The sequence below is a fragment of the Macaca fascicularis genome, chromosome 17 (assembly GCF_037993035.2).
Source record: "Macaca fascicularis isolate 582-1 chromosome 17, T2T-MFA8v1.1".
Taxonomy (NCBI): domain Eukaryota; kingdom Metazoa; phylum Chordata; class Mammalia; order Primates; family Cercopithecidae; genus Macaca; species Macaca fascicularis.
This window is the reverse complement of record NC_088391.1, coordinates 20,043,106-20,068,015: the sequence shown is the minus strand read 5'-3', so window position 1 is coordinate 20,068,015 and position 24,910 is coordinate 20,043,106. Positions and strand designations below refer to the sequence as shown.

At 43.2% G+C, this 24,910-nt stretch overlaps 1 protein-coding gene and 1 pseudogene across 3 annotated transcripts in view; one reads left to right on the top strand and one right to left on the bottom strand.

Moving 5' to 3' along the window:
• FOXO1 (forkhead box O1) overlaps positions 1-24,910 on the top strand; it is a 339,803-nt gene that overhangs the window by 1,138 nt on the left and 313,755 nt on the right. The window contains exon 1 of one of the 3 annotated variants that reach the window (XM_074021887.1): positions 751-24,910. This exon is cut by the window's right edge and continues 72,831 nt beyond it. The exons of the other annotated variants lie outside the window; for them this stretch is intronic. The gene's annotated coding sequence lies outside the window, so the exon portion shown is untranslated. Of the gene's footprint in view, positions 1-750 lie in introns of those variants that run through there. 3 annotated transcript variants of the gene reach the window in all.
• Positions 163-24,910, bottom strand: part of LOC102122846 (E3 ubiquitin-protein ligase RNF6-like) — a 49,471-nt pseudogene continuing 24,723 nt past the window's right edge.

Sequence of the window (24,910 nt, the reverse complement as noted above, 5' to 3'; positions counted from 1 at the left end):
CGGCCTGAAGGTGCGGGCCAGGAGGGCAGCGCGTTCCCAGGAGGGCGGGCGAGAAGCGGTGGTCGCGGTGACCTCGCCCAGGTCCGGTCGGGGACGGCAGTAGGTGTGCGCGCGCGCCAGTCAAGAGTTCGCGTGGGACGCGAAAAGGGGCTCGTCGAGGAACTAAGTAAAGAAAGTGCGCCAAGAAGTGGATATCAGCGGCCGAAAAGTTTGCCAGTGAAAGGAGAAACGGGTTCGCTGGGAGGGGCACTCCCCCGGCCCGCGCTGACTGCTTCGACTGCCCCTTCCCTCCCGGACCTCCGCGGGGGGAGGGCAGGTCCTCTCCGGCCGCGCTGCGGAGCTGTTTCCGCCGGGCGCGGCGGGGGAGGGCGCGGCGAGGGGCCCCGGACTCTCCCTGTCCCGGGACCGGGCTGCAGGTGGAGGGGACAGGCAGGGCGCGACCGGCCGTGGACGGTGCAGGGCCAGCCGGGCAGTTTCTGGAGGCGGTGCGCATTTTGCTTTGTTTTGGTTTTCTCTGGAGTGGCCTCGAGTGCCGGGGGCCGGGCGTCCCGAGCCCGAGGTGGTGCCTCCGACACGTGCGAAGGGGCGGCCACCGCCTGCGGAGCGCCGGCGCCTGGCTGCGCTGGGCGAGCTAAAGTTCAAGTGTGACCCTCGGCGGGGGCGGGCGCGGGCGGTGGCGATGGCGTGGGAGGGGCCCCGGGCGCAGGAAGCCCGCGCCTTTAAAGGGCCAGCGCGTCCGGGCCGGGAGCCGTGGGGCCAGCGTTTCTCCACGAGGGGAAGCGCCCGAACTTGGTCTTGCCCCTGGTAGGAGGCTTTTATTGAGAAACACAGAGGCTGCCCTGGGGGGCCGGGGGCTGGGAAGTGTGCGTCTTTTCCTGCCTTGCCACCCTGTTCTTGAGAATGGAGGTCCAGATGAGGGACCAGGCGGGGGGCTTTGCGACCAATTTTTTGAGGGAGTCGGAGTGGCGATGGGCGTCGAGGGAGCGATGCCTCAAAGGAGGATTTTTGCCATTTTTGCCTTATAGAGAGTGGCCAGTAGAGACTTAGCGTGGGGGCAGGTATTTCCCGACTCCGAGGAGAAGGCCCGGGGCGGGGGGGTGGCCTCGGCCCCGGGGAGGCTTCCCGGGGGCGGGGTCCAGTCGCCGCGCGGCCTCCCCAAGCTGACAGTTTCTCACTGTCACCGGTGGCGGAATTGCTGTAAAGGCTGTCTAGTTGAGCTAAACACCTTTTTTTTTTTTTTTTTTCATCCCCGCTCTGAGACGGAGTCTCGTTCTGTCGCCAGGCTGGAGTACCGTGGCGCGATCTCGGTTCATTGCAACTTCCGACTCTCTGGTTGAAGCGATTCTCCTGCCTCAGCCTCCCGACTAGCTGGGATTACAGGCAAGAGCCACCACGCCCAGCTAATTTTGGTGTTTTTAGTAGAGACGGAGTTTCACCGTGTTGGCCAGGATGTTCTGGATCTCCTGACCTCGTGATCCGCCCGCCTCGGCCTCCCAAAGTGCTGGGATTACAGGCGTGAGCCCCTGCGCCCGGCCGAGCTAAACATCTTTTTAAACAAACCTTTCCTTGCCTCTCATATTGACTCCACAGCATAATAAAAGATTGGTCTTAGCTGCGCAGTTGTTAACACCAAGGTTATTTTACATACAGTGTCATCCCTGTGGTTAATGCGTGTCAAAGAGGTTAAGTTACTCACACCATATTGAAGTTCCTGGAGAAGGAAAGGAGTTCAAGATTCATTTTATTTTTTCCAAAGTGTGTTTTAGAGTAAAGGTATCACTTACCGCTTCATTACGAGGCATTGCATGCAATTTTACCAAGTGTTTCAAAAAGGTAAAGTGCCTTCTTACCTTTAAGCTCGGCATATATTCTATTAAGTCACAAAATCGAAATTGTCTGCTAAATCTTGTTTTACTTAACATTTGAATTTAAGTACTTACTTGCTCATCTATCAATTCCACTTCAACTGTTACAGAGTATTAGCCATTTAAAAAAAAATATTCCCCCCCTTTTTTTGCATTCAAAGTACAGTGTGTACTTACACCATTCTTCAGTCCTTGGAAATGGATACAACCTACTTCAACTTGCTGGAGTGCCTTTCTTTAAAGATAAAGGCAGTGTTTTGGGATATTTTTAGTTTTGCATCTCAAATGGCATTGTCAGAGTGTTAAACTAGGAATGTGACTTACACTTTTTAAGATTTAGGTTTTTAAAAAATAGATTCTGATGTTAAATCATCTTTACAACCATTTTATCAGGTTCTTGTTCTGATTCTTTGAAAAATGCAAGAATAATTTAGTTTTTTTTTTTTTTTTTTTTTTTTTTAAATTTCTTTGCCAGAGCTAGGAGACCTGTTAAATTATCTGTCTGGAATTGGAGGCCCTTGGGCAGCTCCCAGTGGGAGCCTAATGGGGCTTTGCTTTGGAGTAGGCTGCTTTTCTCAAATGAGTAAATGTTTCAGGTGTAATGTCAGTTGGTTTAAGTCGGATTACAGCAAGTGCATTTTCAGTTTGAGTAAAAGGGTATTTTAAGAAGAAAAGAAACAACCTGAGCTGTTGTAACTCATAACTAGTCTTCTGGTTAGAGTTTCATAAAAACGAGTTACTTGTTAAAACCAAGTTTCACTCTCAGATCTGAAAGACTCCTGTTCTAAGAGTCATAAAAGAGAAATTTTACTATGACTTTTTACTTAAATCCAGTTTTTAAATGCAAATCAACCAAAACTTAACTGTTTTAGGACTGAGGAGACGTTGCTTTGGAACAAAATATTTCCTGTGATTTACTACTGGGAATTAGGCTGAATCTTTAATTAAATAGTTTCTTGTGTGCTGCTTCCTGGGGCCTGCCTGAAAGTTTGAGTCATTTGCATAGGACAAACCAGTTGGAAAACTGTTAGTGAATTCAAAAACTTTTAATGTCATTCTTTAGATAGTTAAGTGCTGGTTATATTTGAAGGATATGCATTTCGTGTTTGTGGGGATGGTATGTTAAATGTCTTACACTTGTTTTAATATTGCCTAGAATTGCTATAAGGTCACACACAAAGTGGAACCTAAGACTTTTGGAAAACCCGGGATCTTCTAAATCTAGTGCAGTATTTATAAATAGTGAAACTTCATTTCCATGACCTGTTTTCTCACATAGAAAGCCTTCTAAAGCTTGGGAAGTGGTATTGTGAACTCCGATTTTTTTAATAAATGGCAGTTTTGAGTTGACTCTTCTGTTTTGATATTATTTAGAACAGTTTAGATTAAAAGAATGACTATACCACTTAACTCTTGTTACATAAATTTTTAGATTGTTTTATTAGAGGCATCCTCTTTGATTTTAATTAAAGATAAATATTTATTTTATTTATTTATTTTTTTGAGATGGAGTCTCGCTCTGTCGCCCAGGCTGGAGTACACTGGCGCAATCTCGGCTCACTGAAACCTCCGCCTCCCAGGTTCAAGCAATTCTTCTGCCTCAGCCTTCCAAATAGCTGGGACTGCTGGCACGCACCACCACGCCTGGATAATTTTTGTGTTTTTAGTAGAGAGGGGTTTCATCATATTGGCTTGACTGGCCTCGAACTCCTGGCCTTGTGATCTGCCCGCTTTGGCCTCCTGAGGTGCTAGGATTATAGGCCACCATGCCTGGCCCCAAAGCTTTTTATTCTTAAGATAAATAATTGGGAGTGATGTTTCTTATTTGGCCTATGAACTGACAGTGGATTTGCTTATATTTTGAAATAAATATTTATTCTGTAATTTGGGTATAATCTGTAGGTGAGTCATTGAACCAGCCACAGAGATCCTGTTAGAAGGATGGCTGCTTTTCTGTTGCATGGTCACATTTGACTTAGAGAATCCTGGTGAGACCGAGTGGTTAGAGGATCTGAGGCATCTTTCCTACTTCTGGATTGTTACTGAAATTACCTTAAAGGAAGCCTTGATAATCCTGTATATGTACCTGGGGAAGCAAGAATGAGGAAATAATTTAAAATGGATGGGGGGATTATACAGCTAAATGTAGCATCATATTAAAGGCTGAAAGTTACCTGAATATGTCTGACAGCTAAAAGATTTTGTTCAGAAATTCCAGAATAGATGCCAAATTGGAATACTTTGTTTCATACTCCGAAGAACTTTACTTTTTACCATGGTTTTGTGGCAAGTCCGTGGTTTAGGGGATGGCGAGAAGAGTGGCCTCTTTTTGAATGATACTAAGTTTTTGTTGTTGTTGTTGTTTTTCTGAGATAGGGTCTCACTCTTTTGCTCAGGCTGGAATACAGTGGCTTGATCTCAGCTCACTGCAACCTCTGCCTGCCCCTGGCTCAAGTGATCTTCCCACCTCAGCCTCCTGAGTAGTTGGGATTACAGGCATGAGCCAATGCTTATGGCCTAGTTTTTTTTTTTTTTTTTTTAAGTGACAAAACACTGAAATACTGAAAATAAGGCATTTTAATTCTTATGTAAACTTAAAAAAAGGTAAAGGTCTTCAAGACCCCAAAATCGCTGAAAAGGTGTCACGTTGGCAGCAGACACATAGATTTCATGCTCCGCACACACAGGGAATCTTCTCAGAGGTGATATGAAATGGGGATGAAGGGGAAGAATATTCAGTGGCAAGTTAGAATCCCTTGTAGACTCTGAACATGTTGCCTGTCCTTGTGCTTCTAACCCCTTCATCCAAGCATCTAAACTGCAATTTTGTATTAGACTTTCTAAGATAGCAGCTGTATTTGGCTGGAATTTCTTTGGGGAAGCATGAATGATTTGCATTTTTCTGGAACACTCTGCCCTTGGAAACTACCCAGTTCCCTGGCATCATGGGAATTTACCCAGCCATTCTTTTGTCCCATATGTGCTGTAGCTTTGGGACTTTCTGGGGATCCTCTTGGAAAGGCAGTGTAAATACCACATAGTGATTGGGGAAGGCAGAATTTTCAATTGTGTGGGAGTTGGTCTGCTTCCCTGCAGTTCAAGATTTGCCTTTGCCTTTGTGGCAACAACTTGCAGAGACTTGCCCAACCCCCCAGGATCTCCCTGGGGTCGTATAACCAACCACCTTTTCTTGGTGCATACAGAATTCTGTTGCCTCTGGTGGTGTTCCTCAGCTGTGAAACAGAAGACCACATGTACTCGAAAAAGTAGGTATTTTGGTGCCTAAGGGATATGCTGTGTACAAATACTTAAAGTGTAAATTGTGGAAGACATCTTCCTCTTTGCCAGTTGCTAATGAGGATGAACAAAAATTAAGTCAGTGGCACAGAAATTCTTTGTGGGTATTACTGCTTGTTATTTGTAGTCTTGTAAGGAACATATGAAACATGAAAAATACATTTTTGTATGTTGACTATTTTATATGGTTCAGCCTTTTAAAAAACTTGCTTTATTTATTAGCATCCCAGTTTACTCCACTCAGTCTTCTCCCTGTGGTTTATCAACTTGTAGGTTAAGTACCGCCAATAGTTGAATCTTGGGTTGACTTTTTCTTGCCACTTGGCAGGAATTTGGGCTACTTTTTTTTTCTTTCATCCATTTTTGTATAGTTTTGATAAAAGCTAAAAAGGAAAACAAAAAAGCAAGTTAGTTTTGATATTAAGCCAAATACAACTGAAAAGATATATCTGCAGCTCCTTATCATATAATTTAGTGAATTTTACCTTCACTTACTACTTTAAAAAGGGCATAAATTCAAAATGTGTCCTTTATTTCAAGCCATATTGATTACAGGAAAAAAAAAATCAAGGGAGAGCTGTTTAGGGAATTAGCCTATGTAGCCCCCAATTCTGGTTTTTGTTCTGATGATCCGTGAAGCTGCAGTATTTATGGGAGTTGGGGGCATGTGTGTCTAAGTCTTCCTTTTCTTTTCTTCTTCTTCTTTTTTTTTTTTTTTTTTTTTTGAGACGGAGTCTCGCTCTGTCACCCAGGCTGGAGTGCAGTGGCCGGATCTCAGCTCACTGCAAGCTCCGCCTCCCAGTTTTATGCCATTCTCCTGCCTCAGCCTCCCAAGTAGCTGGGACTACAGGCGCCCGCCACCTCGCCGGGCTAGTTTTTTGTATTTTTAGTAGAGACGGGGTTTCACCATGTTAGCCAGGATGGTCTCGATCTCCTGACCTTGTGATCCGCCCGTCTCGGCCTCCCAAAGTGCTGGGATTACAGGCTTGAGCCACCGCGCCCGGCCTTTTTTTTTTTTTTTGAGACAGAGTCTTGCTCTGTCATCCAGGCCTGGAGTGCAGTGGTGTCATCTGGGCCCACTGCAACATCTGCCTCCTGGGTTCAAGTGATTCTCCTGCCTCAGCCTCCCGAGTAGCTGGGATTAGCGCCACCACACCCAGATAATTTTGTATTTTTAGTAGAGACAGGGTTTCACCATGTTGATCAGGCTGGTCTTGAACTCCTAACCTCGTGATCTGCCTGCCTAAAGTGCTGGGATTACAGGCGTGAGCCACCGTGCCAAGCCTGAGTCTTCCTTTTCTTTTTCTTTTTTTTCTTTTCTTTTTTTTTGAGATGGAGTGTTGCTCAGTTGCCCAGGCTGGAGTGCAGTAGCGTAATCTTGGCTCACTGCAAGCTCCACCTCCTGGGTTCATGCTATTCTTCTGCCTCAGCCTCCCGAGTAGCTGGGACTACAGGTGCCCGCCACCACGCCCAGCTAATTTTTTTTGTATTTTTAGTAGAGATGGGGTTTCACCGTGTTAGCCAGGATGGTCTCGCTCTCCTGACCTCGTGATCCACCTGCCTCGGCCTCCCAAAGTGCTGGAATTACAGGCGTGAGCCACCGTGCCCGTCCAAGTCTTCCTTTTCTTAACTTTGCTTTCAGAAATCATTTCTTATCTTGGATTCCATTACAGTGGTCCTCCTGCCATTTGGCTTCTCCAGTGGGTTCACTTATTTTCCCTTCTCCTATGCTCATTCATAAGTGTACCTCAGGACTAGTTGTGGACTTTTTCTCTGTTATTTTCTTAGATAACTTACTCTCTGTTGCCTTGTGTATCTAGTTACCTAAAGGCTCTGGATGTCCCACTTTTATCTCAAATCCAGTATATCTAAAACTGAACATACTGTATTTCCCCCTGCCCTCAGATGGCTCATTTCAAGGTCCCCAGTTGGGTTAATCGTCTAGTTAGGTCTCCGTAGTTTTCAAACCTTGATGTCCTCCTGAGCACTCTACTGGTGTTTAGTGTTCCCAAGTCTGTTAACTCTTCTTTCTCAGGGTCTGTTGAGACTTTCAGTTCCCACCCCCTAACCATTCTCCTAGTTTAGCTTTTAGTATTTCAGGCCTAGACTCTCCTGTCCCCAGAGCTTAGATTGTCTTGTGCCCCAAAATTCTGCAGACCTTCTCAGTCTGCAAGGCTCAAGTCAGTTCACCAACTTGCAATCTTGGCTCCTACCCAGAGGAATTTTTGTCCTCTTAGTGAATATTTGGTTATCTTTTAATTCATGCTGCTGTGTATTATATATAATTTAACTTTAATGTCTGTATGTCTTGGCTTCTCAGTTATATTGTAAATATGTTGTTAGGAAAAAAATTCTTTTTTTTTTTTTTTTTTTTGAGACGGAGTCTCGCTCTGCCGCCCAGGCTGGAGTGCAGTGGCCGGATCTCAGCTCACTGCAAGCTCCGCCTCCCGGGTTCACGCCATTCTCCTGCCTCAGCCTCCCGAGTAGTTGGGACTACAGGCGCCTGCCACCGCGCCCGGCTAGTTTTTTGTATTTTTTAGTAGAGACGGGGTTTCACCGTGTTAGCCAGGATGGTCTCGATCTCCTGGCCTCGTGATCCGCCCGTCTCGGCCTCCCAAAGTGCTGGGATTACAGGCTTGAGCCACCGCGCCCGGCCGGAAAAAAATTCTTTCTTGAAACATGGGTCTTTTATATTTCAGCTTCCTGTGTGTTGAGAATATCAGTCTGTATCATGTGGGAATAATTTAAGAAGTAATATAACTAAAGAACAGTTATTTTATTTTCAACAGATTGTCAAAGTACTTTTTTTCCATTTATTTGTTGAATGATTACTGTGTACAAGATGTGCTAGGTACTTTTGAGTGGTAGCGATGACTCAAAACATAGATCCAGTAGGAAGACTAGATGCAACGTGTAAATAACTATGATATGCAGTGGGAAGAGTTAAGTGTCTTAGAGAAAAATGAAGTTCTGTATTGGCCATTGAAGCAGGCATTGAAAATGGGAGATTGGGCCGGGCATAGGGAGTCACGCCTGTAATCCCAGCACTTTGGGAGGCCAAGGTGGGCAGATCATTTGAGGTCAGGAGTTAGAAACCAGCCTGGCCAACATGGCAAAACCCCATCTCTGCTAAAAATAGAAAAAATTAAGTGAGTGTGGTGGCGTGCATCTGTAGTCCCAGCTACTTGGGAGGCTGAGGCAGGAGAATTGCTTGAACTTGGGGCAGGGGGTTGGGGAGGGCTGAAGTTGCGGTTAGCCGAGATCCCACCACTGTAGTCCAGCCTGGGCAACAGGGTGAGACTCCCATCTCAAAAAAAAAAAAAAGCGGGGGAAATGGGAGATTGTTCCCTTATGATTTTGCTATGAAAATTTTCAAGCATTCAGCAAAGTTGGAAGAATTTCTGCTACCTTTTCTACTAATAACATTTCATTATGCTTGCTTGATCATATATCTGTGTAAATGCACATCTTTCTGTCCATTAGTTCATCTTATTTTCAAGATACATTTTTGGGATGGTGGACTGGTATTCATAAAGGCCTGAAAATTCGGAAATTATCGATTTCTCTGAGTGCGAGGTCGGGAGATCGAGACCATCCTGGCTAACACGGTAAAACCCTGTCTGTACTAAAAATACAAAAAATATTAGCCGGGCCTGGTGGCGGGCGCCTGTAGTCCCAGCTACTCGGGAGACCCAGGCAGGATAATGGCGTGAACCCAGGAGGCGGAGCTTGCAGTGAGCTGAGATGGCGCCACTGCACTCTACCTTGGGCGATAGAACCAGACTCTGTCTCCAAAAAAAAAAAAAAAATTCTTGAGTGATAGGCATATGAAATACACACAAAGTTTGAGAAGTGTAGGTAGGAAGGACATGTTATGAAAATAACGCTGTGTTACAGACCAAATTTATCAAATGATATCTTTGTTTTTGCCAAATAAGAAATTATGAAAATATGATTACATTAAAAAAATTTTAAAATGCAACTTCTTGGGAACACACTTGTGTAAATATGGAGTCCTGTGGAATGCAGTTTAAAGCCAGTATACTGCAGTTGATTTTGAAACTGACATACGGAATTTGGCAATATGTAGAACAGATTATGTAATTGACTTAATGTGAATAGTTGGCATTTATAATGTATTTAGCTTTTTGCTTGATCTTTTCTTTAAAATTAACTTCAGTGAGGCCCAGTGTCCTGGTAGCAGAGTGATTCAAATAAAGATTACTGTTAAATGTAAGTCTTGCTTTTTTGAAAAATGAGAAATTCTGAATTGAAGTTAGCAATTTCAAAATATATTTAAGGCAATTGTGAGAGAAGGTTATATTGGCTTGAAAAGATATTTCAAAATGTAAATGTCAGTTCTAATATTACATTAGCTAAATATTAGATATCCTTGATAGCTTTCTCATTGTAATATTTATCTTCTCACTAACCCAAATGCAAGAATGAAGATTATAATGGGGTATTTCAGTAGATCCAGAGGAGGTTAAATTTGGATAGGCCAAACCCAAAATTGACACCATGCAGTCCAGTAGGACTGAATATATTCAGTGTTAAGTGTACTTGGAGTGAGTCTGACTAGCTCATGTTGAACCAAAAGGTTTATGCAGTAAAAACGGCATTGTGGCACATCAGAAGGCACAGATGCAGATTAAATAACACTCATCGGCCATTTAGAAATGACAAGTGTTTAGGAAAGCTGTCTCGGCATGGTGGCTCACACCTGTAATCCCAGCACTTTGGGAGGTTGAGGTGGGTGGATCACTGGAAGCCAGGAGTTGGCCTGGCCAATATGGTGTAATCCTGTCTCTACTAAAAATACAAAAAAATTAGTCGGTGGTGGTGCATGTCTGTGGTCCCTGCTGCTTGGGAGGCTGAGGCACAAGAGTCCCTCAAACCTGTGAGGTGGAAGCTGTAGTGAGCTGAGATTGTGCCACGACACTCCAGCCAGGGCCTGGGTGACAGCAAGACTCTGCCTAAAAAAAAAAAAAAAAAAAAAGAAATGTAGAAAATTATTTTACTAATATGTTTATCCCTATAGAAACAGACATTTTATTTAAAAGGTACACTGCTGATGAGGGTCGGGGGGACAGTGAAATAAAAGTAAATGAGAAAGCCCACTACCATGAAGTTTTATTACGTGTCTAAGTTACCTTCCACGTGGAGAAAATAACTTTCAAAGCGCACCAGGATCTCATGCTTGTATGATTGTTAATGATGCCGGGCAAAACTAGTCAAAACCAACCAGGAAACAATATGGAATTGGCCAGTCTAATTTTTTTTTTTTTTTTTTTTTTGAGGTGGGGTCTCACTCTGTCACCCAGGCTGGAGTGCAGTGGCCTGATCTTGGCTCACTGCAACCTCTGCCTCCCAGGTTCAAGCGATTCTCCTGCCTCAGCCTCGCAAGTAGCTGGGATTACAGGCACACCTGTAATAGTAGAGACCACCAGGCCTGGCTAATTTTTGTATTTTTAGTAGAGATGAAGTTTCACCATGTTGGCCAGACTGGTCTCAAACTCCTGACCTCAAGTGATCCGCCCACCTCAGCCTCCCAAAGTGCTAGGATTACTGGCATGAGCCCCCGTGCCCTGCTGACCACTATTGATGTTTGTACATCCAGTGAAGTTCAGAATTACAGCTCATCTTTGGTCTTTTAATTTCTGTAAGTAAAGATATTATGTAAAACATATTCATCCTTCAACTCCTTTCTCATCTTGGTTCTAATTTTGAAGGGAAGAAATGTAGTAGGGTCTTATCTCCCTCAGGGAAGGGAGGTAGATCATTGCTTTCAAGATAGCCTATCTCGGCTGACCTTAAGTCATAGGAGTTCTTTAATTCTTAGAGACCTCTGCCTTCTCAGAGGCCAGTACCACCTCTAAAGTGTTGTGGCCCCTTGGTCTACACTGCAGCACCCCTCATCTGGGAAGTGCTGTTACTTCCAACAAGCCCCACTGTATCCTTTATACATCTCTGGCCAACCACATAGAAAACTTTCCAGGCTGTCAACTTTTTCAGTGTGACTTGGTTCCAGCATCTGTATACAGATCTTCAAGACCTAAAAAAATCTTTTTTCTGCCTTGATGTATTTTTCTCCCTAGATGATGTTTGTCTTAATAACAATGTCATTCATTCTTTGTGCAGTTGAGTTACAGGGCTGGTCCTAATGATATACCCCATGAGCTTAAGAGCCCTGGAGCCCCTACCCATCGTATCTGATTAAAGCGAACCTGTGATGAGAAAGAGGGTGGAAGAGAGGCCTTCCCTTGTATCCTTTTGTTCTTTTTTGTTTGATTAAAGATATTTCTTGGATAAACAGTTTTTCTCAATTGCTGTTCTAACAATCTGGAAAATATAGGTCATGGTTTTGTGAATCTCTGCTCTTACCATGTTAGAGATATGATAAAGCATCCAAGTTGAGGGGAAAATACATGTTTCTGTTTACAACCATGGTTTCCCCATCTTGAAGGTGTTAGAGTACTGCCTTTGCAAGTACTGCTGAGTGCTTACAAAGTACTTACAAATCTTAAAGTAGCTAAGTGAATCTGGCATCAGGAAAGGGAGGGAAGCTCAGTGGTTGCATTTTGTAACTGCAGTAAAAAAGCCAATGTGCATGATTAATCTTCTAAGTCTTATTTGGGCATAATAAGGAAAGGAGGAAGAGGGAAACCAGTTTGGATTATGTGGGAAGATAAAGATTTCTTCAGTGGTTTGGTATTCTGAAGAGTTAGCTGAGGTCTGGAGGCACTGGGCTTTGTCTCTTCAGTGTTTCAGCCCTCTCCTTTCATATTGGTTTTTCTTTTTTAATTAAAAAATTAGTGCATTTCCTCTGCGGGTACCAGGCGCAGAAGCCTGCCATGCGAGTGGCTAAGGGAAAAACCCCTTTTTGAGTGAGGAATTCCCAGCACAGAATGAGAGGGTCTTCATTTTTGCAGCAGTGGCAAGGGTGAGAGTGAAAAGGCATCCTGCCTTCTGTATCTGAAAAGAAATGCATTTAGAGGTTCAGCATGGTGGCTCATGCCTGTAATCCTAGCACTTTGGGAGGCTGAAGCAGGTGAAGCAGGTGGATCATGAGGTCAGGAGTTCGAGACTAGCCTGGCAACATGGTGAAACCCTACTTCTACTAAACCCACAAAAATTAGCGAGGCGTGGTGGCGCGTGCCTGTAATCCCAGCTAGTCAGGAGGCTGAGGCAGGAGAATGGCTTGAACCCAGGAGGCGGAGGTTGCAGTGAGCTGAGATTGTGCCACTGCATTCCAGCCTGGGTGACAGAGCAATACTATGTCTTGGGGGCGGGGGGAAGCATTTAGATTCAAATTAAGTTTGGAGAGATAAATTATAATTGAATCACCTAATTCCCAGGCTTGTGTAAATATTGTGTCTTTCAAAGCTTGAAAACAAAATAACCACATAAATATTTGGGAGTGGTCCATACAAGTAAACTTCAAATACTTGAGACATTTTGGTTGCTTGGAAGCAAGGTCAAAGGAAATGGTTTGCATATGGTTTAGCTAGAAGCTCTTATTTTGGCAGATTCTTGAGGTAGTAATAGTCACAATGTGGATTTTATTCTATTTTGACATGAGAAAGTTTTTTTCTCTTCTTTTTTTTTTTTTTTTTTTTTTGAGACGGAGTCTCGCTGTGTCTCCCAGGCTGGAGTGCAGTGGCGTGATCTCGGCTCACTGCAAGCTCCGCCTCCCGGGTTCACGCCATTCTCCCGCCTCAGCCTCCCAAGTAGCTGAGACTACAGGCGCCCGCCACCACGCCCGGCTAGTTTTTTGTATTTTTAGTAGAGACAGCGTTTCACCATGTTAGCCAGGATAGTCTCGATCTCCTGACCTCGTGATCCACCCGCCTCGGCCTCCCAAAGTGCTGGGATTACAGGCTTGAGCCACCGCGCCCGGCCGTTTTTTTCTCTTCTAACCTTCAGCATAAGGTTGCATAAGTAACATCAACATAAGTATGTTCGGTCACCATAATTTTGTATCACAGATGATGTGCCTTAATGAGCTGTGAGGTTTAATTTGCAGAATCAGCAGTTTGGGCTGGCACGGTGGCTCATGCCTGTAATCCCAGTACTTTGGGAGGCCTAGGCAGGTGGATAACCTGAGGTCAGGAGTTTGAGACCAGCCTGTACCACATGGTGAAACCTTGTCTTTACTAAAAATAACAAAAATTAGCCAGGCATGTTGGCGGGCCCTCAGGAGCCAGAGGCAGTGAGCCAAGATTGTGCTGCTGCACTCCAGCCTGAGTGACAGAGAGAGACTCCATCTCAAAAAAAAAAAAAAAAAAAAAAAAAAAAAAAAAAAAAAAAAAGAATCGCCAGTTTGTCACACCAGTAGCTTTCAGCCTTGCCGTCATACTGTACTGTGATTTGAATATAGGAGAAAGTGGACTCTCTTGAGTTACAATTACCTGGTCTGTTTGCAGCAGAACTCTCTCTCTGCAGGGCTACCTCCTAAACGGGGAGGGAGGAGGGAGGAGAGGGGAACTTGCAAAACTTGTAAATATCAACTGGGGTTGTTTGTGTACTTGGCACCAAGCTGGTTGCATTGGAAACTTTTCTCTCTGGATGGGTAGGTATGTAGGCCATCATGAAATTTACATGTGATGAATGGGAAAGCTTCCTGTGGATCATCCTACCCTGAGAGTTCTGTAATCTGTATGACTGAATTGGTCTCTCCCCTTCAACCTTTTAGGATTTAATTTTCTCTTCAGTGGCCCATTATGACATTTACATACGCTGAATTTGAAAGATTCCCATACTCCCAGTCTCTTCTGTTACCGGTGTGCCTGGAGCAGTTTGTTGAACTTGTGAAATTTGTGAGATAGAATGAATTTTGTAGGACCTGGATTTACTTATAATAAATTATGTTTATATTATAAGTAAATGTATATTTATATGTCATGTATTTGTATTAATATGAAGGCTTTCTGATGATAAAACACTTTTTAAACATTTAGCAGTTGATGACTACATTTTAGAGGTTATCAGAATGTTTTTCTTACTTTTTTTTCTCTCGAAGTATTTGGTATAATTAAAAAAAATTCATGCGAAGGAAATTTATCAGGGTTAAAGATTCCTGTAATTAGGCATGTTTTGATGTTACTGACATCCTCCTTTCTGGTTTTGGAGTGGATACTTTCCCTGCTGTGACCTCTGTGCCCTGTAGTTGTTCTCCTAGGGAATCACATTCCAGTAATTGTGGATATTTCTTTAAGGTGCTTTGTATTTCTTGAAATGCCATTTTGATACTTTCAGTGTTCTGAACTATACCTAGAATGTACTTTTTATATTAAAAAAAGCAGAATCCGTCCAGGCAGAGAGAGTAGTGTGTGCCTGTAGTCTTGCCTATTTGCAAGGCTGAGACCAGAGGATCCCTTGAGCCCAAAGGCCAGGCTGGGCAACACACCGGGACCATGTATCTTCTAAAAAAAAAAAAAAAGCAAAACTAGGCAAGGCGCAGTGGCGCACACCTGTAATCCCAGCACTTTGGGAGGCCGAGGTCGGCAGATCACTTGAGGTCAGGAGTTTGAGACCAGCCTGGCCAACGTGGTGAAACCCAGTCTCTACTAAAAATACAAAAATTAACTGGATGTGGTGGTGGGCGCCTGTAGTCCCAGCTGCTCGGATGCTAAGGCAGGACAGTTGCTTGAATACAGGAGGCGGAGGTTGCAGTGAGCCAAGATTGCACTGCTGCACTCCAGCCTGGGCGACAGAGTGAGACTCCATCTCAAAAACAACCACCACCACCAAAGCTAAACAAAAGCAGAATCCAGATTATTAAAATAACAATTTAAAAAGCATGATTGTCACAGGCTTCAAGAATTACCTGCCTGCTCTTGAGTGTTTGGTTTGGAATCGACCTGTCCCTGTGCTTGAGGAGTAGACCCTCAGGGTGTCACTGCCCTTCTTTGTGATCTCTTTTTAGCCTATAGTTCTTCGTGTGGTGCCTAACTCAGAAATAAACATTCTTAATATGTTTAGCTTAATTGAGATTCAAACCTCTTAAAAAGTAGTTTTGTCAAGAAGCATGTGAACCAGAGAAACTCCATTTTGAATAGGAGCTGGGTAAAATGAGGCTGAGACCTACTGGGCTGCATTCCCAGACGGTTAAGGCATTCTAACTCACCGAATGAGATAGTTAGTTGGTCAGCGCAAGATACAGGTCATAAAGACCTTGCTGATAAAACAGGTTGCAGTAAAGAAGCCAGCTAAAATCCACCAAAACAAAGATGGCCACGAGAGTGACCTCTGGTTGTCCTCACTGCCACGCTCCCACAAGCCTCATGACAGTTTACAAGTGCTGTGGCAGTCAGGAAGTTACCCTATATGGTCTAAAAAGGGGAGGCATGAATAATCCAACCCTCGTTTAGCGTATCATCGAGAAATAGCCATAAAAACGGGCAACCAGCAGCCCTCGGGGCTGCTTTGTCTATGGAGTAGCCATTCTTTTATTACTTTACTTTCCTAATAAACTTGCTTTCACTTTACTCTAGGGACTCGTCCAGAATTCTTCCTTGCGTGAGATCCAAGAACTGTCACTTGGAGTCTGGATTGGGACCACTTTCCTGTAACAGTTTGAATGTTAAAGTTTGTGCCATTGCATTCTTTGGTGTGATTGCTTTATTTTGAACTAGAGGTGGAGAATATAGGGATGTGGAATAAACTGAAGGGAATATATCAGTACAGATGGAGCCTATAATTTATTGTGAATTCTGCTTCCTCACAAACAATTGGAGGGTATATGTTTGAAGTCAGTCAGTTTCTGAATTTATTACCTAATTTGATTGTATGCCTTATACATTATATTTCTAAGAAAAAAATTAAAATAATTACGCTCTGCGATCTCATTTAACGATGTAGATGATCTTGGGTCATATAAAATGCTGAACATATAGGAGGACCCTACTTAATCATTTCCTTTGTGATGAAAATAGGGACACATTTCAATCAAAGACAAGCTGTTGATGGTTATGTTTCTTAGACTAACCATGACTTCCGCCTGTGTTTATGGCAAGAAGGGACAAGGAAAACACTTTCATCCACGGAAGTCATCATCAATTCTGTCATGATTGACAACTTGGGGGCCTCCAATTAAGCCTCATTTACACTCCCCACCCCCCCATTTTTGTTTTAGAGAATTCATTTTAAAAAGTGTATTGGGAGGAAGAAGTAATTAAGTCAGATAAAATGAGAACTTGAAACACTTCAGATTCTAGGGTAATGCATCAGATTGATTCTTTTCAAGACAGAATTGTCTGTGATCCTTAAGTGTGTGAATACACTCCTGGGATTTGAAATGAAGACACCCCCTTTCCACTTAGTCATGTGCCCTATGAAGCTTGTTTCTGTGTGGCTTGCTGAGACTCACTTAAAATGACATTGACTTATATTAAATCTTAAGGTTTGTGATGGGCTTTTTGCACAAAAGCCCACTTCTCCAGGGGACATCCCTGCTCCCTCAGTTTGCTGTCTTGTTACTCTGGCCTGAAACAAGTTAGCCACTTTTCCGCAGACCTGCACAAGGCACATCACATGAAAGGCTGTTGATTAGAGCATAATGACTCGTTTGGTCATATTTATTGTGCAAATGAACCTGAATGTTACTAGGACAGCATATCCATGTAGGCTTAGAAAACTTAATTTTTAATGCCTGTTCTATCTTTCATCAGGCTAAAGCTTTTGGATTTATGGTTATTCATACTAGCTATAAATATATTAATAGTATTTTGGGCTGGCCAGATATGGGGTATGACCTTTGACATCCTGCTTGGCTATGCCTGGGAATTTGACATACTTCAATTTAGGTGGAATTCCCTTGTTTTGTTTCCTGTGGTAGTGTGGGGAAATACACATTTTGGCTCCTTCAGCAGAGGAAGACAGGAAAAAAGTAAAATTGGAATGCACTAAGAAAGTATTAATGATTTTATTTCTGCTGTGTATAGTTGAATGCACATGCTTTTTATGGAAGCCTGAGCCTATGAAAATAGTGCACAATAATGAGAAAATGCTAACAATCATATTTAGGTTTTGCGTTTTTTATTTGGATTTATTTTTTGACTAGTTTGACATTTTAGTGTTTTTGAACTGTTTTGCATCTAAGTATACATGGTGGAAAGAACTTTTTGTGATGCCTTTACTAGTATTGTCAGTACAAAGTATCAACAGTTGGGAAGAGCTACAAAAAGGAACTCTTAGCCAGTTTGTATTTTGACCTGAGGAAGGGAGTGTTCTGCTGCTACCAGCTAAAAGTTTATGAGTGTGCTTCTGTTTCCTGAATGTAATCAGAACCTCCATCAATAATTATCCCTGTGGGGGAACACAAAATGGCTTTCCTCTACTCTAGGTTCTTTGAGCCAATAATTAAATTGACATAAGGCAGACTAACAGGATAAAAAAATTGTAGTTTCGTATGCATTGGTGACTCGAAGAAGAGTCAGATGATTGAAGCTTATAGAGCATCTTCAGCTATAAGTTAATGGGGATTATACAGACAAAGGCAAAAAGAAAAAGAGACTCTTACCACTCTTGCTTTGACCAGACTCTGCAGGCAGAGATGTGGGAGCCCAATGTGGTAAAAAGTTTTAGCTGCAGCTGGTGTTTGTCAGGGTCTCAGGATCCTGCAGCTGGAGCAGTCCTGGAGCTAGTGGTGTCCCAGCCAGTGAAGGATGCTCCACATTGGGCACCAGAAGCTGTATGTTAGGGAAAAATGGCTTCCCCCCACACTTCTAAGTTCTTTGGGCTGGGCCGTGATTTAAATTGACACTAGATAGCTGGGCGAGGTGGCTCATGCCTGTGATCCTAGCACTTTGGGACGCCGAGGCAGGTGGATCACTTGAGCTCAGGAGTTGGAGAGCAGCCTGAACAACATGGCAAAACTCCATCTTCCCTAAAAATACAAAAACTAGCCAAGATGTGGTGGTTCACGGCTGTAATCCCAGCTATTTGGGAGGCTGTAATCCCAGCTGTTTGGGAGGCTGAGGCATGAGACTTGCTTGAACCCAGGAGGTGGAGGCTGCAGTGAGCTGAGATCAAGCTATTGCACTCCAGCCTAGGTGACAGAGCAAGATTCCATCTCAGGGCAGGGGAGGGGAAGAAATAAATAGATTGACACAAGGTAGACTCTTACAGGAGAAAATGTCATTTTATTTATACTTATGTTTGCACAAGAGTCCCACAATATATAATGCAGGTTCCTTGATTGAAGCTTATATTGTATACTGAGCTGCAGAAAATAATTAGGGTTTGAGGTTTTTGGTGTAGTGGTGGCCACACAAGTTATAGGAAGATGAGGGGAAGAATTATATGGTGAATAACAATTGTCTTGCTCTTGGGGATAAAGTCTCTCAGGTAATAAAAGTTGTCTGGAGCAGCCCTATTCCTGGTACAGATACTTTACTAATGTAGATTTCCTTTATGGATGCAAATTTCTTTTACAAAAGGACAGCTTTTCTTGTCTACTCCGGTGTCTGCAGTTTCTCAGAATAACCAGCTCAAAATACGCCAAGGAAGTATATTTTGGGTGGCATATTCTGCTCTCCTACAGTCATATTTTGGGGTAGTGTGTCCTGGGTCCCAACATCCCTTTTGAATTGTTACAAAGTTCAGGCCGGGCACGGTGGCTTACGCCTGTGATCCCAGCATTTTGGGAGGCTGAGACAGGCGGATCACTTGAGTTCAGGAGATCGAGACCACACTAGCCAACATGGTGAAACCTGTCTCTACTAAAATACAAAAAATTAGCTGGGCATGGTGGCACATGTCTGTAATCCCAGCTACTTGGGAGACTGAAGCAGGGGAATCGCATTAACCCGGGAGGTGGAGGTTGCAGTGACCTGAGATTGCACCACGGCACTCCAGCCTGGCGACAGAGCGAGACTGTCTCAAAACAAAACAAAAATGAATTGTTATGAAGTTCAAATATCCAAAATTCGATGAAGCAGAGGGAAATTGCTGAAGCTAGAATTTTATAATATTCACCTTTTAGAAGTCACAGTAGTTGGCCGGGTGCCGCGGCTCATGGCACCAGCGCTTGTAATCTCAGCACTTTGGGAGGCCGAGGTGGGCGGATCACAAGGTTAGGAGTTTGAGACCAGCCTGGCCAACATGGTGAAACCCCATCTCTACTAAAAATACAAAAGTTAGCACTCCAGCCTGGGTGACAGAGCGAGATTCCGTCTCAAAAAAAAAAAGTCACAGCAGTCAACTTTTGCTTTAAAAAAGAAAACCGGCCGGGCGCGGTGGCTCAAGCCTGTAATCCCAGCACTTTGGGAGGCCGAGACGGGCGGATCACGAGGTCGGGAGATCGAGACCATCCTGGCTAACACGATGAAACCCCGTCTCTACTAAAAAAATACAAAAAACTAGCCGGGCGCGGTGGCGGGCGCCTGTAGTCCCAGCTACTCGGGAGGCTGAGGCAGGAGAATGGCGTGAACCCAGGAGGCGGAGCTTGCAGTGAGCTGAGATCCGGCCACTGCACTCCAGCCTGGGCGGCAGAGCAAGACTCCGTCTCAAAAAAAAAAAAAAAAAAAAAGAAAACCATAATTCCCTCACACCCCCCAAATAATCAATTAATAGGCTTGCTTTTTGTTCATTAATTTTTTCATTTCCCATCTAAGGCTGATATCCATCATAGACTAGTTAAAAATTTAGATTGTGGGGAGTCTATCTGTTCTTTTCTCAATTATTCACTAAATGAAGAGTGCCATGACTTTTTTTTTTTTCTTTGATACAGAGTTTCGCTCTTGTTGCCCAGGCTTGAGTGCAGTGGTGTGATCTCAGTTCATCACAACCTCCGCCCCCTGGGTTCAATAATTCTCCTGCCTCAGCCTCCCGAGTAGTTGGGATTACAGGCATGTGCCACCATGCCTGGCTAGTTTTGTATTTTCAGTAGAAATGGGGTTTCTCCATGTTGGTCAGGCTGGTCTCAAACTCCCGACCTCAAGTGATCCACCCGCCTCGGCCTCCCAAAGTGCTGGGATTACAGGTGTGAGCCACCGCACCCGGCCAGTGCCATGACTTTTGAGGGTGCACATCTAAATGGCTGATGTTAAAAATGAGTACTTTTTGATAACCTCCTCCCCTTCCCTAGTTTTTCATCCCTTCTTTGCTTTCCTTCTCATTTTCAGCCACCTCATTTAAAATATTTGACTTGAATAAATTTCTCTAACTTTAATTAGATGAAAAGTTTTTTTAGTCATTGCTGGTTGCTGGTGTGAATTTTAAGTTTGCTACAACAACCCTATTTTACTTATTACTGCCTTTAGAAATAGTCATTGTTATTAATAGAACTGATCCCATTTAGAAATATTTGCAGGTGGTGATGATACACTTGAGCCTGGGCATGCAAGTCACCTTAAGGCCCATAAAGAGGAAATCCACAAGGAGGATGACTTAGGGGAGTGAGCTAAATAGAAGTTACCTCTGTGTATTTTCACCGTTTAAACTGAAAATATGTAAGTATGTGTTTGTCTTACCGTAGTTTTACTACCTTCATTGTGTCCTGGTAAATAGGACCTTTAAAATGGGCAAGGAAAGGGAGGGAAACAGTTTTTTTGGCATCTGATAGTCTGGAGGTATAGATGTAAATTTCTACTGAAACTGCACCTACCCAATCCTTTTCCTACTGTGACATGTTGTTAACTCACACTTGACTTTTGGGAGGAGATAACTACAAACTCATGCAGAAATACCAAGGTGTGAGGTAAGAAATCATAGCCATTTCAGTATTCTAGATGTGCATGTCACTGGCTATTCTCATTGAGCTAAATGCCTTTGTGTTTTCAGTGTTGTCTCGACTCTGTCGCCAGCGGTAGTCTGGTTTACCAAATTCTGCAACCTTCCTGCATCATCTGTGTAGAATGCTAAGATTAGTAACTTTGAGATGAGTAGTGTTGGCTGCCTTCACATTCTGAAGTTCTTAATTTTAACTTCTAGCTTAGAGAATATGAGACCATAAGGCCGGGCGCGGTGGCTCAAGCCCGTAATCCCAGCACTTTGGGAGGCCGAGGCGGGCGGATCACAAGGTCGGGAGATCGAGACCACAGTGAAACCCCGTCTCTACTAAAAATACAAAAAATTAGCCGGGTGCGGTGGCAGGCGCCTGTAGTCCTAGCTACTCAGGAGGCTGAGGCAGGAGAATGGCGTGAACCCAGGAGGCGGAGCTTGCAGTGAGCCGAGATCGCGCCACTGCACTCCAGCCTGGGCAACAGCGTGAGACTCCGTCTCAAAAAAAAAAAAAAAAAAGAGAATATGAGACCATGGACTGGATGGAGAAGTCTCTTAACGTTAGTAAAAGGAGTTAAAATTCTCAGGGTGGTTTGGTTTTTGTGCTTGAATGAGGATGGGAGAGAATACTGCCGTTCTCTGTATTTGGGTGAATAATCCCAAAGACATTTTATATGTTGAGAGTATAGAGGTTTGACCCAGTCAGACCGGGCATTGTATAAGTGGGATGTCCAATACCAAGCTCCTGTAAAACACTTTAGAAGTTCCTGAACCATCATTGTATGTGTGACCTGGTACATCTCACTGGACTCATGTGCAGATCTTATGTTGTGATTTTTTTCTCCGGCTCTGGTTAGATTTGGCTTTTACTCTTATCTCTGGCTTCTAATCGGTCCTCCTTTCATTCTCCCACCCCACTTTTCTCTCCCAGTAAATTTTTCCTTTCTGTTAGAGGCAGTAAAGTCCTCACTCTTCCTTGTCAGTCCACATGGAAACTTTGCCTATTTGGCTCCCCTTGGGGTGTGGTGAGGTGAGAGGAAGAGTCTAGTCCTGTGCTAATCGCAGATTGTTGGGGATGTGTGTTTAAATTTCCTTTTGTCTCAGTTTCCCCACCTGTAATTTTGGAGCATGATAATGGGCCATCCAGTGCTAGTGTCTGCAAAACTTGCTTCGAGATCACTGGATGAAAGGTGCTGGTTAGATGTATTTACCGGCATGCCCTGGGAGGATGTCTTTAGATCACTACGGCATTTCAAAACCCATGTTGGGGTCACATCAGAACTATCGGAATTCCCTCTAGCATTTGCTCTTTATAATGCCCTCATGAGCCTAACCTAGATCTGTAATTTTGCAGTAAATATTAGGAGTTTTTGGTTCTGTTTCTACATTGGTAACCAGATAATTCATATTTAGACAAGTCACATCACTGCTGTACTAGCATCGTCATCTGTAAAATGGGGATAATGATACTGCTGGGAAGTACTTGTAGGACAAGTTGAGGTGCTGAAAGGAAGGAGCTGTGTAATTATGCTGTATTACATATTTTAGCACTAGCCAAAATACTTGGACTTAAAACTTAGCAAACCTGAGATTCTGGGGCTTTCATTTTTTTTTTTTTTTAGATTTATAGACATTAGGATTATATAGAATATTTTTACATAAAAACATAAGATCAGAACCAAAGAAAGAATCAAAACCTTTAGACCTATCTTTCCTGGCATTCCTAGTAATTGTGTAGCAAGTTTGATAAGGGTGCTCTGGCAGACTTATATTGTTTTTCTGCTTTGAAAGAACTTCTGATGGGATGGGGAAATAACCTGGCAGCATGAGAAAGTGGAATATAAAATTGTATATCAACTGATTTCAATTATGTGAAGTATCTTAGGCTCTACTGTATAGCTACACTTGGGAGGAAATACACCCAAAGTTTGCAGTGGGTTGTATTTGGAGTGTGTAAATATGGGTAAGTTATGTATGTATGTATGTATGTATCTCTTTTTCTTTTTGTTTTTTTCTTTTTGAGATGGAGTCTCACTTTGTCACCCAGGCTGGAGTACAGTGGATTGGTCTTGGCTCACTGCATTCTCCGCCTCCTGGGTTCAAGCAATTCTCCCACCTCAGTATCCGGAGTAGCTGGGATTACAGGTGCCTGCCACCACACCTGGCTAATTTTTCTATTTTTAATAGAGACAGAGTTTCACCGTGTTGGTCAGGCTGGTCTCAAACTCCTGACCTCAAGTGATCCACCTGCCTCGGCCTCCCAAAATGCCAGGATTATAGGCATGAGCCACCACGCCCGGTCCTGTATTACATTTGAAGTAACAAACACTTCTAACAGAAACATTAACAATTTTGAAATGAAAATGCTGTTTGTGGTTTTCATACTCTCCTCCTTGAGAGAATTTTGGATTCAAGGAAGTCAAACTTGAGATTATTTATATTTTTTATTTTTGAGACAGGATCTCACTCTGTCTCACCCAGGTTGAAGTGTAGTGGCATAGTCTCGGCTCACTGCGACTTTCACCTTCTAGGCTCAAGCCAGTCCTCCCACTTCAGCCTCCCAAGTAGCTGGAACACAGGTGCACACCACCATGGCAGACTACTTTTTTGTATTTTTGGTAGAGAGGGTGTTTTGCCATGTTGCCCAGGTTGGTTTCGATCTCCTGAGCTCCGGCAATCCACCTGCCTTGGCCGTCCAGAGTCTTGGGTTTACAGGCATGAGCCACCCTGCCCAGCCTATTTATGTTGTTAAAGGGAAGAGCAGAGGACTGGAATTAAACTTTTGAGGGTCTTTTATGGGATAGACAGTGAGACAGGACTGAGCTGATCATGTTAGGATTGCAAAGGGTAAGTTTGCCAAGCTTATATCTGTCATCTGATAGTCTGGATGTATAGATGTAAATTTCCACTGAAACTGAAATTTACATTTATATGTGGTGACAGGCATGAGAGAGGCCTTTTTGGAGTATAGTTGCCAGTGCATAAGTGAAGACAGACTGGTTGAGGGAAGTACACAGTGTACACAATCCATTTTGAGAGGGCATTTGCTGACTGTATGTCTAGATTGAGGTTTGGTTGCACTTGATACACATCCTAGCAATTCTTAAGAATGTGAAAAAAATATGTAGAATTAGACCTATTTTTCAAAGCAGTGAAGTTACACTATCTACAGAAAAGAAGCTGATATTTATTGTGTGCTTACTGTAGCAGGCACTGCTATAAATGCCTTTTATGTATTATTTAGTCTCATAAACATATAATGTAGATATTCCCACTATCCCCAGTTTGTAGATGAGGAAACTGAGATACGAAGTTGAGTAATTTGTTGAATGTTACACAGTAAATGGACTCAAGATGCCAATGGGTATTTATTTATTTATTGAGGTAGAGTATTGCTCTGTCTCCCAGACTGGAGTGCAATGGTGCGATCTCAGTTTGCTGCAACCTCCGCCTCCCAGGTTCAAGTGGTCCTCTCTCCTCAGCCTCCCAAGTAGCTGGGATTACAAGTATGTGCCACCATGCCTGGCTAATTTTTACATTTTTAGTAGAGATAGGGTTTCATCATGTTGGCCAGGCTGGTCTTAAACTCCTGACCTCAAGTGATCTGCCTGCTTTGGCCTCCCAAAGTTGCTGGGATTACAGGTGTGAGCCACCGCGCCCGGCTGCCAATGGGTTTTTAACCTAGGTCTCTGACTCTTAATCACTTCAGTTTGCTACATCAAAAAGAATAATTTGGAATTTTGGAGAGAAAAACTAGGACTTAAATTTGAAACTGGAAATAATAAAGTAAAATAAAATTAACAGATAAATAATCAGTTAATTAACAGAATCTAAGCAATTAATGCACATACTGACAATCCTATGGTAGAAGTCTTACTGGCTCATCCAGCTAGTTAACTAGACTCTTAAAGATGAAAGATAGATATATATATGTTATGTAAAATATATATATATATAAAATGAGATAGGAGATTTATATCAAAGTATTAGTGAATTCTCTTGTTCGCTGAGGAGGAAAATTC